Below are 14,218 nucleotides of genomic sequence, written 5' to 3'. Positions count from 1 at the left end.
TATTTGTTGTCCAGTTTCTCCTGAGTACGGTGATACCCCATATGTGGGGGTAAACTACTGTTTGGGCACATGCCGGGGCTCGGAATTGAAGTAGTGACGTTTTGAAATGCAGACTTTGATGGAATGCTCTGCGGGCGTCACGTTGCGTTTGCAGAGCCTCTGATGTGGCTAAACAGTAGAAACCCCCCACAAGTGACCCTATTTTGGAAACTAGACCCCGAAAGGAACTTATCTAGATGTGCGGTGAGCACTTTGAACCCCCAAGTGCTTCATAGAAGTTTATAATGCAGAGCCGTGAAAATAATAAATACGTTTTCTTTCCTCAAAAATAATTATTTAGCCCAGAATTTTTTATTTTCCCAAGGGTTACAGGAGAAATTGGACCCCAAAAGTTGTTGTCCAGTTTCTCCTGAGTACGCTGATACCCCATGTGTGGAGGTAAACCACTGTTTGGGCACACGTCGGGGCTCAGAAGGGAAGTAGTGACTTTTGAAATGCAGACTTTGATGGAATGGTCTGCGGGCGTCACGTTGCGTTTGCAGAGCCCCTGGTGTGCCTAAACAGTAGAAACCCCCCACAAGTGACCCCATTTTAGAAACTAGACCCCCCAAGGAACTTATCTAGATATGTGGTGAGCACTTTGAACCCCCAAGTGCTTCACAGACGTTTACAACGCAGAGCCGTGAAAATAAAAAATCATTTTTCTTTCCTCAAAAATCATGTTTTAGCCCGCAATTTTTTATTTTCACAAGGGTAACAGGAGAAATTGGACTCCAGTAATTGTTGCGCAGTTTATCCTGAGTATGCTGGTACCCCATATGTGGGGGTAAACCACTGTTTGGGCACACGTCGGGGCTCGGAATTGAGGGAGCACCATTTGACTTTTTGAATACGAGATTGGCTGGAATCAATGGTGGCGCCATGTTGCGTTTGGAGACCCCTGATGTGCCTAAACAGTGGTATCCCCTCAATTCTACCTCCAACACTAACCCCCCCACACCCCTAACTCTAATCCCAACTGTAGCCATAACCCTAATCACACCCCTAACCACAACCCTAATTCCAACCCTAACCCTAAGGCTATATGCCCACGTTGCGGATTCGTGTGAGATTTTTCAGCATCATTTTTGAAAAATCCGCGGGTAAAAGGCACTGCGTTTTACCTGCGGATTTGCGGATTCCTATTGAGGAACAGGTGTAAAACGCTGCGGAATCTGCACAAAGAATTGACATGCTACGGAAAATACAACGCAGCGTTTCCGCGCGGTATTTTCCGCACCATGGGCACAGCGGATTTGGTTTTCCATAGGTTTACATGGTACTGTAAACCTGATGGAACACTGCAGCGAATCTGCAGCGGCCAATCCGCTGCGGATCCGCAGCCAAATCCGCACCGTGTGCACATAGCCTAATTCTAAAGGTATGTGCACACGCTGCGGAAAACGCTGCGGATCCGCAGCAGTTTCCCATGAGTTTACAGTTCAATGTAAACCTATGGGAAACAAAAATCGCTGTACACATGCTGCAGAAAAACTGCACGGAAACGCAGCGGTTTAAATTCCGCAGCATGTCACTTCTTTGTGCGGATTCCGCAGCGGTTTTACAACTGCTCAAATAGAAAATCGCAGTTGTAAAACCGCAGTGAAATGCGCAGAAAAAACGCGGTAAATCCGCCATAAATCCGCAGCGGTTTAGCACTGCGGATTTATCAAATCCGCAGCGGAAAAATCCGCAGAGGAACAGGATACGTGTGCACACACCGAAACCCTAAACCTAGCCCTAACCCTAGCCCTACCCCTACCCCTAACCCTAGCCCTAACCCTAACCCTAACCCTACCACTACCCCTAACCCTAGCCCTAACCCTAACCCTAGCCCTAACCCTACCCCTAACCCTACCCCTAACCCTAACCCTAGCCCTAACCCTACCCCTAACCCTACCCCTAACCCTAACCCTAGCCCTAACCCTACCCCTAACCCTACCCCTAACCCTACCCCTAACCCTATTCTAACATTAGTGGAAAAAAAAAAATTCTTTATTTTTTTATTGTCCCTACCTATGGGGGTGACAAAGGGGGGGGGTCATTTATTATTTTTTTTATTTTGATCACTGAGATATAATCTATCTCAGTGATCAAAATGCACTTTGGAACGAATCTGCCGACCGGCAGATTCGGCGGGCGCACTGCGCATGCGCCCGCCATTTTGGAAGATGGCGGCGCCCAGGGAGAAGACGGATGGACCCCGGCAGGATCGGTAAGTATGATGGGGTGGGGGGGAGCACGGGGGGGGGATCGGAGCATGGGGGGGTGGATCGGAGCACGGCAGGGGTGGAATGGAGCACGGGGGGGTGGAACGGAGCACGGTGGGGGCTGGAACGGAGCACGGGGGTGGAACGGAGCACGGGGGGGTGGATCGGAGTGCAGGGGGGGTGATTGGAGCACGGGGGGTAATTGGAGTACGGGGGGAGCGGACAAGAGCACGGGGGGGAGCGGAGCACAGGACGGAGGGGAGCCGGAGCAGTGTACCGGACAGATCGGGGGGCTGGGGGGGCGATCGGTGGGGTGGGGTGGGGGCACATTAGTGTTTCCAGCCATGGCCGATGATATTGCAGCATCGGCCATGGCTGGATTGTAATATTTCACCAGTTATAATAGGTGAAATATTACAAATCGCTCTGATTGGCAGTTTCACTTTCAACAGCCAATCAGAGCGATCGTAGCCACGGGGGGTGAAGCCACCCCTCCTGGGCTAAACTACCACTCCCCCTGTCCCTGCAGATCGGGTGAAATGGGAGTTAACCCTTTCATCCGATCTGCAGGGACGCGATCTTTCCATGACGCCACATAGGCATCATGGGTCGGATTGGCACCGACTTTCATGACGCCTACGTGGCGTCATGGGTCGGGAAGGGGTTAAATTAGTATGGAAACATTTTTTTTGTGGTAAATCACAATTGAGAATCACCTGTGATTAATTGTCGATGCCCATGTCACATGAATTAGCTAATGAATAATGACTTCAGTGTTTTAAAAAGCCACATGGTAGGTCTTGTTCCTTTGTCACAATGTTGAAGACAAAGGAGGTGTTTGAGGACATGAGAACTGCTATTATTAGCAAACACAAGACTTCCATATGGCCTAAGGCCTTCTCCAAAGTCCTTGGTATCACAGTTTCAACAGTGCTCAATGTTATTAAGACGTTTGCCAACAATAGAACTGTCAAGAACCTCCCTGGACATGGAGGAAAATTGTAAAATTGACAAGATGTCTTCAAAGGTTGTTGTGAATGGTGACAAAACACCACGTAAACATCCAAAGGCCTGAGACCAACCTGGAACAATCTAGGGTCATGGTTTCAACAAGTACCATACGCTGGGCAGCATCATGACACTGTTAGGCTATGTTCACACATAGCGTCGGGTCCCTGCGGGTTCTCCCGCAGTGGATTTGATAAATTTGCAGGGCAAACCCGCTGCGGTTATCCCTGCAGATTTATCACGTTTTGTCCTGCAGGTTCCGCTGCGGGATTTTACTCCTACTACTGATGCTGCATATGCAGCATCAATAGTAATGTTAAAAATAATAAAATAATAATATACTCACCCTCTGACGTCCCGATCTCCTCGGCGCTGCAGGCGGCGGTCCGGTTCCAAAGATGCTGTGCGAGAAGGACCTTTGTGACGTCACGGTCATGTGACCGCGATGTCACCGCAGGTCCTGGTCGCATAGCAAACCTGAGAACGGACGGCCACGTGCAGCGCTGAGAGGTGAGTATAGCTTATTTTTTATGTTAATTCTTTTTTTTACCACAAATATGGTTCCCAGGGCCTGGAGGAGACTCTCCTCTCCTCCACCCCGGGTACCACCCGCACATTATCCGCTTACTTCCCGCATGGTGGGCACAGCCCCATGCAGGAAGTAAGCGGATCAATGCATTCCTATGGGTGCAGAATCACTGCAATTCTGCACAAAGAAGTGACATGCTGTGGGTTGTAAACCGCTGCGTTCCTGCGCGGTTTTTCCCGCAGCATGTGCACAGCGGTTTCCATAGGGTTTACAGGTTACTGTAAACGCTATGGAAACTGCTGCGGACCCGCAGCTGCAAAATCGCCACGGTTCTGCGGTAAAAACCGCAAAGTGTGAACATGGCCTAAAACGGAATGTTAACTGCATATTTGCAGGTTTTTAGCGTTATTTCTGGTAACAGGTTCCCTTTAATTTTATAGTGCAATACGTCAATAAAATGGTGTCAGAGTCAAAGCATGCACATTCTGCGATCTCTGGTGCCATTTTATTGAAGACACTGTATATGCGAATTCGCAGACACAGTGAGTCCTGATCTCAATCCCATTGAAAATCTTTGGGGTGAGCTGAAATCTGCCATTGTGAAAAAGAACCCTGCAAACATTCAAGAGCTTGAACAAACTGCAAAGGAAGAGTGGGACAAAATACCAGCTGAGAGGTGCAAGAAGTTTATTGGTGGCTACAAGAAAATTTTGGAAGCTGTCATCAATGCATACAACTAAGTGCTAATTAGGGGTGCCTTTATTGCTGCACATGCTGTTTATTGTTTTTTCTTTGAAATTGCAGCATGTAAGTTGAAAAATAATGTTTTATTGTTTGGACCACTAATTAATAAATCCTGAGGATATAACTTTGGCACATTTCCATTTATTTCTGAAGATATTGTACAGTCTGTGAAAAAATGTTATTTAAGATGTGCTTGTATTGTGGTGAATGTATGTGTAAATACATTTGTTGGTTTGTGGCACATTTATCCCCTTAACGACATATGGTGTAAATGACCTTTATGAATGAGCAAGAACTAAGTGGGGCTACAGAGAGCTTCTGGAGGATCCAGCACTTCTGCACTTTACACTGTGTTCCAAATTATTATGCAAATTGGATTTAAGTGTCAAAAAGATTTAATTGTTTTGTTTTTCAAATAAACTCTTGGATGGTATTGTGTGTCAGGGCTCAATGGATCACTGAAATCAATCTTAAACACATGTGATAATTGGTTTTCCAGGTGATTCTAATTAAAGGAAAACTACTTAAAAATGATGTTCCACATTATTAAGCAGGCCACAGGTTTCAAGCAATATGGGAAATAAAAAGGATCTCTCTGCTGCTGAAAAGCGTTAAATAGGGCAATGCCTTGTACAAGGTATGAAAACATTAGATATTTCACAAAAACTTAATAGTGATCATCATACTATGAAGAGATTTGTGACTGAAACCGGGCATAAACAGAGTTCATGCACATAAAGGCATAATGAGGAAGGTTTCTGCCAGACAAATTCATTGGATTAAGAGAGCAGCTGCCAAAATACCATTACAAAGCAGAAAACAGTTATTTGCAGCTACTGGTGCCTCTGGAGTCCTCAATGTGTAGAATCCTTCAAAGGCTTGCTGTGGTGCATAAATCTACTATTCGGCCACCCCTAAACAGTGTTCACAAGCAGAAATAGTTGCAGTGGGCCCAGACATACATGAAGGCTAATTTTCAAACCATCTTGTTTACTGATGAGTGTCGAGCAACCCTGGATGGTCCAGATGGATGGAGTAGTGGATGGTTGGTGGATGGCCACCATGTCCCAACAAAGCTGCGACATCAGCAAGGAGGTGGAGGAGTCATATTTTGGTCCGGAATCATGAGGAAACAGCTGGTAGGGCCCTTTAAGGTTCCTGAAGGTGTGAAAATGACCTCTGCAAAGTATATAGAGTTTCTGACTGACAACTTTCTTCCATGGTATAAAAAGCAGAAACGTGCCTTCAGGAGCAAAATCATCTTCATGCATAACAATGCCCCATCTCATGCTGCAAATAATACCTCTGAGTCATTGGCTGCTATGGGCATAAAAGGAGATAAACTCAGGGTGTGGCCACCATCTTCCCCTGACCTCAACCCTATGGAGAACCTTTGGAGTATTATCAAGCAAAAGATCTATGAGGGTGGGAGGCAGTTCACATCAAAACAGCAGCTCTCGGAGGCTATTTTGACTTCATGCAAAGAAATACAAGAAGAAACTCTCCAAAACTCACAAGTTCAATGAATGCAAGAATTGTGAAGGTGATATCAAAGAAGGGTTTCTATATTGACATGTAACTTGGCCTGTTATGGTGTTTTGGAGTAAACCCCTTAATCCCATTGGACTTACTATCCCGTCAAGGAGACCTGGGACTTAATTCCCAGTGACGGGATAGTACGTCCAGCACAATCAGCAGCGCTCATGGGGGGAGCGCGGCCAATCGCCACCGGGTATCAGCTGATTATTACAGCTGATATCCGGCATTATGTGTCAGGAGCGGTCACGGACCGCTCCCGGCACATTAACCCCCAGAACACTGCGATCAAACATGATCGCAGCGTTCCGGCGGCACAGGGAAGCATCGCGCAGGGAGGGGGCTCCCTGCGTGCTTCCCTGAGACCCTCGGAGCAACGCGATATGATCGCCTTGCTCCAAGGGTCTCTTATGTCCCCCGACCCTGCAGGCCCTGGATCCAAAATAGCCATGGGGGGCCTTCCGGGTCCTGTAGGAAGGTGGCTTTCAAGCACCTGCTCAGAGCAGGCGCAGGGAAGCCTCCCTGCAGTGCCTGTCAGATCGCTAATCTGATCAGCGCTCTGACACTATAGTATGATGTCCCCCCGGGACAAAGTAAAAAAATATATATATTTACATGTGTAAAAAAAAAAAAACCTAAATAAAGAAAAAAAATATTGTTCCAATAAATACATTTCTTTATCTAAATGTTAAAACAAACAATAAAAGTACACATATTCAGTATCACCGCATCCGTAACGACCCCTCCTATAAAACTGTCCCACTAGTTAACCCCTTCAGTGAACACCGTAAATAAAAATAAAAAAGGCAAAAAACAACGCTTTATTATCATACCGCCGAACAAAAAGTGGAATAACACGTGATCAAAAAGACGGATATAAATAACCATAGTACCGCTGAAAACGTCATCTTGTCCCGCAAAAAATGAGCCGCCATACAGCATCATTAGCGAACAAAAATGCTGTAGATAAGCCCTTGCTGCCGGTGGGCTTAGCTTACCTTCCATTTTGGGGGTGATAGGTTCCCTTTAACGTGCAAACCTACCTTGGGGTTAAGGGGTTAAATAGCTTTTTTGTTCAGTGAATGTGAACTCCTAATGCTGCAAATTCAAGAAATGAGCATTTTCAGTTCTTTAAAACATATCATATGTTTAGAAATTCTACTGTGCCTAATAATTTGGAACAGGGCACTTTGAGTTTTTATTCATTTTGGAGATTATACTGTTATCATTGGGAGGTTTCCTTAATAAAATTCGATGTATACTATAATGGGTGATGCCTGCTTGCTGCTGAACAGTGCTGGCTACAAAGGCAGAACCTGGAAAGGTAGCAGTACCCAAGCGCACAGCATCAGCTTGAGCCAGACGCTGGGATGGACATCTCTGCTGAGCAGGCTCCACTGCGGCTGGAGAATGGGAGACCACGGTGGACATGGTTCGAGATTCCCCCTGTGCAGCGGTGGGAACTCGACACCTAACTTTTTACATATAGTTTTGAGAGCAACACCATAGTAGTATAAACATCACCACCGACCTGCAAAATAACAGATCCATGACATATTCCATAGATATAGAGAAATCCAACATTTCAATAGGAAGATTAAATGTTTCATGTTGACAGATATCTGTTAGGTGCATAGATTTCACAAAGCATTCCACAATGCGAGGTCAGGCCCTCCATTCCAGCTTTCCAAAGAGATGGGGAAATGTGTGGAAATATTTAACTGCTGAGAGAACAGTGGCGCCATAGAACAAAAGACCTAAATGTGTTGGCTACATGTGCTCCGAATATCACGATGCATAGGCTTATACCAAGGATGTAGTTGTGTCATGCCAAGATACTGAGATACTGTAGAGTCTGTAGTTTCTGGGGTTATCTTGTATCTGTAACTCCAGAAACATACTGACACTTAATAGAAAATATTTCCTATGGCACGTGAGACTTGGTCATCCTGTGTATGGTGCTGTATAAATCAGATGGTTTGCAATTTTAGTGTTTCTCTTATTAGTACAAGAAATCATACTTAAATGAATTCAAAAGGACATTGAATATTTGAATGATGATAATGCTGATATTTTTCATTCAAATTATTATTGTAAACTATATTTAATGTTCTATATTTTTAAAATATTAGAGCAAAAGAAACAATCATTTGCCCATAAATAACATCACAACAATAGATAAAAGAAATATCTTTTATTTTGTTCAAGAGCAGGTAAAAATATGGGTCAAACAGTGGAAGAAGCGACCAACCTCGACAAGGAGGAATAAAAAATATCATAAATTTATGACCTATATGCATGTGAATTGGAGAGCATTACAATGAATTATAGGTATATCAGTATTGTGGGAACAGGATTGCAGTATGCTAGAATATATGCGCCAAGTTAAGTGAATTATATTCATGGGTGTAAAGTACATTTTCCCCCAAAAAGCAAACTTGAATTCTATATCCAATACTACTTAATATGCATATAGTGATGGTAAATTACAAAAAAAAAATGAAATTTCCTTCAAGGATCCTCACCGAACTCGCATTTCAGGGATGGTGTCACAGTAGGAGGGGCCTCGTTAAAAGGTAGTTGTGCCCAACAGGAGCGCCATGTGAGTAAATGTCAAATGATGCATCAGTGGGGCTGGCTACGATAGCAATGCATGCGCTGTCCTGGCGGACCCTGGAAGTACTCCGTAGCCCATGTCATGCCACACATGATTACAGGAGCACATGTGGCGAGTTAAGTGATCTGACATCAGGACCAGCTTAAAGATGCAGGTGGCACAGAAAACCCAGGAGATGGGGCACTTGCATACTATCCAACAATGAGAATCAAAATGAAGACTAGACACTAATGTGCAGTGTATATAATAATGAGGGAAAACTAAGCTTTCCAAAGAGATGTAGAGCACCAGTGATTCCATGGTGCTGTACATGAGAGAGGGTTACATAAAATACAGATATAAATTATAATGAACAGACTAACAGTGACAGGCTAGTGCAGAGGGGAGAGCGCCGTGCCCTTGTGAGCTTATAGTCTACAAGGGATAAATGTGGACAGGTGTCTACAGGGGTTATATGACTATGTATACACGCATATGAGAATACTGGAGTGTATGAAAGTGAATAAGAGAAAGTGAATGAAGAAAAAGATCAGTGGACATATATATGTTACTGTAAAAGTCAGAAGGACGGTAAAACCTAGGATTTACCGGTCAATCTGGACATTCACCGAGGCCGTCGGTAAAAGCTCAAAATGAAAAGTAAAATTGAACTTTAACTGGTGAAGTCTTGGTAAATGTTAACATTTCTCAACAGCGTTGGTAAAAGTCAGAAATATCTGGTGTGAAGATGGAACATCTGACTTTAACCAAGCACTGTTGGTAAATGTGCACATTTACCACGGCTTCTTGGTAAATGTAGCTGAGATGGGTGTAATAAAAAGTGTAAGCCACCGCGGGTGAGGAAATGGAGGACAATAAAAATATTTCTAATGATTAAGGCCTTCATCAGAGTCGGAAATTACGTTTAGTTGACTTTTACCACCATCATCTGCTGGTCAGTCAGAATTCTGTGACTCAAAGTTACTTTTACCGACACATGCTGGTAAATGTAAAGATTTACCAATTCGCCCAGGTAAAAGTCCAAAATCGTTCGTTTATATGGAATACATCTGACTTTTACCAACGCTGTTGAGAAATGTTAACATTTACCAAGACTTCACCGGTAAAAGTCCAATTTTACTTTTCATTTTGAGCTTTTACCAACGGCCTCGGTGAATGTCCAGATTGACTGGTAAATCCTAGGTTTTACCGTCCTTCTGACTTTTACAGTAACATATACATCTCTCCAGAATAAATATATGTGTAGAAATATGCACATACAAGTGCATAACGTATAAGTGAAGGGATGTAAATAGCATAATATTATAAATAATAAAAACAATAACTATGTTGTAAAGTAATAAGTCCATCACTGATATATATGAATTTGCTAGAATAAAGAGGAAGACCAGCAACCCGATAGCTTGATACTGTCACGATAATGGCGGAGGAGACCCTGTTGGACCTATCAAGGCTTGCACAAGATCGATCTTCCTACAAAAAGTTTATCCATCAAGTCGCCATGGCTCAAGATCGAGCCGGAGGCTGATAAAAAAAAATAAAAATAAATGTAAAATAATAAGTGAGGGGTGCATTGTAAAATGAGAACCGCAATTAATGTGTGTGGATATAAACACATACAGTATACGCTGATACTTACAGACATCCAGATATATATGGACAGCATGATAAATTGTACAAACACATGCATATTAAACAAATACACACATAATTGACGCATATAAAATTCTAACATAATAGCAATAAACTTAGTATAATGCTGATATAAATGGTGTATAGAAAAACATACAGTAATGCGTGTAATTATGCATATATACCTGTGCATGTATAAAAATGAGTATTGTAGAATAATGCAAAAGGCAGGCAGCATATACAGTACATAAGGCAGTTGATGTTAACCTGTGGCTCTCCAGTAAATGGAAGTTCCCAGTCTGTCAGGGCATGCTGGGTATTGTAGTTTTGCAACAGTGGGAGAGTCACATGTTGTAGACCAATGGTATCAAAATATAAACAAGTACGATAAGGAGAAATGGACTCTGCATGTATGTTTATAGCGGTACTGTACCGTGCGCTTCCGTGTAGTCTTTATCATGCACTTAGCTATATCAAAGTTTAAAAACTCCTAACTAGAATTGTAGTGAAAGTGTCTGTATATGAGAAGCCAGCCTTGGCAGCTACTGATACTGTGTGACAGATATAAGTGATAAATTACACAAGAACTATGCTGCTTGAATCGTAAAATTCATCATAATTCAGCAAGAGACGAATTGTAAGACCAATAAATGTGCATACTACATGTCAGCATAAGAGTCGCAGCTGTTTTCTGCCACCCAGATAAAATAATAGTATTTACGGAGTCGTTTAGAAGGCATTCTCACCTGAACAGACGTAGACGTTTCTGACAATTTCGTTTAGTTTTACTCCCAGCTCTTTAGCTCTCTCCGTCTCCGCAGTAAGTGACATGGGCTATTTTACACTTGTTAGCATCACTCACATTCAGGAAATGATCCCACATATCCTGAAGCTGCAATCATGGCCGTGGCTCTCGTAGCCCAGGATATCCTCTTATGCAAAGGCAAACACCTTCTAAGATTGTCCGAGCCATAAAATGGAGCGCGGTCCCTTTGTCCGAGTGCAAGGAATGCAGCTAAAAAGAATTTCTAAACAAATAAGTCTTTCCTTTCTCCCATGGAGCACATAAAGAGATTGGCTTATTTATTTTCATTCTTTCTATAGCTTACGCGTGTGATTAACACTTTGGCTTGAGTTTTCAAGCTGTGATAATCACCCCATTCTACAGTGCAAATATTTTACTAGTTATTTCAAAGGACTCCATAAAACCAAACTTTGGAGATCTGTGTAGATGACAAAAGGTCTATTGAGGAAATGTGTTTTTGTTTAATGTGACATAATTCATAAAGTGATGGGATCCTCCGACTTTTCATGTTTATATTAGAGAAACGATTGACTAGCAGTTAACATATACCGTAGTTATTACATCTATAATTATTTTATGATAACTTGTTCAATCTGTAATAGATTTGATTTTACAATTTTATGAAATATTTGCAAGTTATAAATTAATATAAGGAAAGTGACACCAAAGGTAGAGCTTCTCAATAATGTAACCATCTTACATTTTTTTCGTGTATCCCTAAGAATATATGTTAACACACAGATCTAAGGGACAGGGCTGTCTACTAGTTGGACTTTATACCCATTTCCACCACTTATTCTAATATGTTGGACTCTTATAAATAGAAGATATTAAGCTTTAGAGATGAGCGAGAATTAAAATGCTCAGATGCTCATAATTCAAACCGAGCAATTCCTAATGCTCGAATGCTCGTTTTGAGTAAAAAGTATAATGGGAGTCAATCGGAAATCCAAGCTTTTTTTCCAGCAGACCCTACAAAGTGGTCTGGAGGGCAGTGAAAATGTTGAAATAGATAGAAAAAGTGCTGAATGGAAGGAGAACAGCTTGGGGAACACCCCTGGAAGCATCTCTGACTCTCAAATCGCTACTGAGAACAATGATGTCACACTTTTACTCCACTTTAAGGACTGACAATAAAACATTCAAAATTGACAAGAAATTTGAGTTTGCAGGAAAAAAAAAATGTTAAGAAACATTCTTTCCTTTATAATAACTTTTAAAAAGACAAAAAAAGGATTTTTGCAAAAATTATAAATTAAGTAAAGCAAAATTGAATTTGTTATTTATAGGAAATGTTAGTGTAATTTATAAAGGAAGCAAAAACTGTCAAAAATATGATCTAGGAGGGACTCAGAAACATCCTGTACTAGACATAGAGAAGGGTCTCATACACATTCTGTTCAAATTATCCCTTGAAGGCAACAACTTGGCGACCTCATTAAAATATTTAAAAAGTATACATGTATAGCAGGCTAGTTTTGGTTTTTATTTCAAACGAACAACATTTCACACAAAGCAGGTTTTACATTATATATATATATATATATAACAATAATACATTTTTTGACCAAAAATATGTTGTAAACTTTTAAGAGATCAAGCGGTTTTTCAAAATTTTAACCCATCAGAATTTTACACAAAGCACAGTCAACTGTATGGATGAATCATTGAATCCATAAAAAGTTTTGGAGGTTTTTTTAGATCTTAATATACCAGCAAAATATAACAAGAACCACGTTACAGTGTATGGATAAATCAATGAATGGCTAAAAAGTTTTGGAAGGGTTTTTGTGAATTCAACGTCTTCACGCCGCAGCCCCTTTTTGTTTTTGCATTTCCGTTTTTCGCTCCCATTCTTCCCAGAGCTGTGGCACCCCAGGTTCCTGGTCGTCACAGTGGCATTACTTTCCCCTTTCGGAGAGTGGCGTCACGCTTGGAAGCGATGAAGCATATCTTTCACCAGGTAAATCTCACATATAACACGTTCACACTCCAGGCCAGAAGGGGGAGCTGAACCTGGATTAAGGCGAAATATTCTGGCTGGAGGGAAAGTTAGTAGGAAGTCTGAGAGAGACAGTGAAAGAGGGCGGACGGACCTATAGGGTCGGAAAGTCTGAATTAGCCGTGTGATCCGAGGAACCACAGCTCCTGGAGTAAGGGAACAGAAAGCACGGACAGCTTGTAGAAGGAGAATAGGAGGGAGAAAGCAAAGGAGAGGAAAACCTGAGAAGAGGCTACCTCCCTGGCCAGTGCAAATTCCGGTAGCCGGAAGACCGAGGCCTTGCTGAACTCTAACGTGGCATAGCTGAAACCAGCAGAGCAGCTGGATTGCAGATCACCCTTTATGGGGGGCAGAGAGAAACTGTGAGGACCTTATGTGAAGCCTTAGGCAGTAAGGTACCACATCACCACCACACTTCGAGGAAGGCTTTGATCTCCACCTGGTGAAGGAGACTCTGGAATCGCTTCTAAGCTGGCCGGACCCTGCCTGTCCCTGTTTTCTAGTGCCCTGGAGTGCAGTTGCTTGAAGCTACAGTAAACCAGGTAAAGACTGCAAACCTGTGTCCTCGTTTTTCGTCATACCATCTACCACACCATTGGTGCCTTACACCTGGGAAGCCCTGGGGACCCGCCTTCACCTGTGGGAAGCATTACTATCTTGCTGCAACAACATCACTCCAGAGGACCCCTTTAAGCAGCACCAGTCCCTACTGAATGAACACCACAGGTGGCGTCACGAACATAGACATTACAAATCCTCTTAAAGACCTTTCCCTTTAATTTGATGCCCAGGGCCACGGACCGAATTGCAGCCACCGTGACATCCCCTTTAAAATCAGACCCGGTACCAAGTACCCCAATGCCCAGACGGGGCGCTCCAGAGCCATTATATTTTTCTGTCAATATGGCCATGTGAGGTCTTGTTTTATGCGGGATGAGTTGTACTTTTGAATGACACCATTAGTTTATCGTGTACTGAAAAATGGGAAAAAAATTCCAAGTGCGGTGAAATTGCAAAAAAAAGCACAATTCCACAACTATTTTTTTGGATTTTTATTACCAATGTTCACCAAATGCTAAAACTAAACTACCACTAT

General features: G+C 42.7%; 1 protein-coding gene across 1 annotated transcript in view; it reads right to left on the bottom strand.

The window, feature by feature from the left end:
• The window catches only part of GPR182 (G protein-coupled receptor 182), a 42,902-nt gene extending 31,731 nt beyond the window's left edge, over positions 1-11,171 (bottom strand). The window contains exon 1 of the mRNA XM_069758528.1: positions 11,062-11,171. The gene's annotated coding sequence lies outside the window, so the exon portion shown is untranslated. The remainder of the gene's footprint in view (positions 1-11,061) is intronic.
• Positions 11,172-14,218: the final 3,047 nt, after the last annotated feature.

This window comes from Ranitomeya imitator, chromosome 3, assembly GCF_032444005.1.
Source record: "Ranitomeya imitator isolate aRanImi1 chromosome 3, aRanImi1.pri, whole genome shotgun sequence".
Taxonomy (NCBI): domain Eukaryota; kingdom Metazoa; phylum Chordata; class Amphibia; order Anura; family Dendrobatidae; genus Ranitomeya; species Ranitomeya imitator.
Note: the sequence above shows the minus strand (reverse complement) of the source record. Positions and strands in the feature narration are given on the sequence as shown.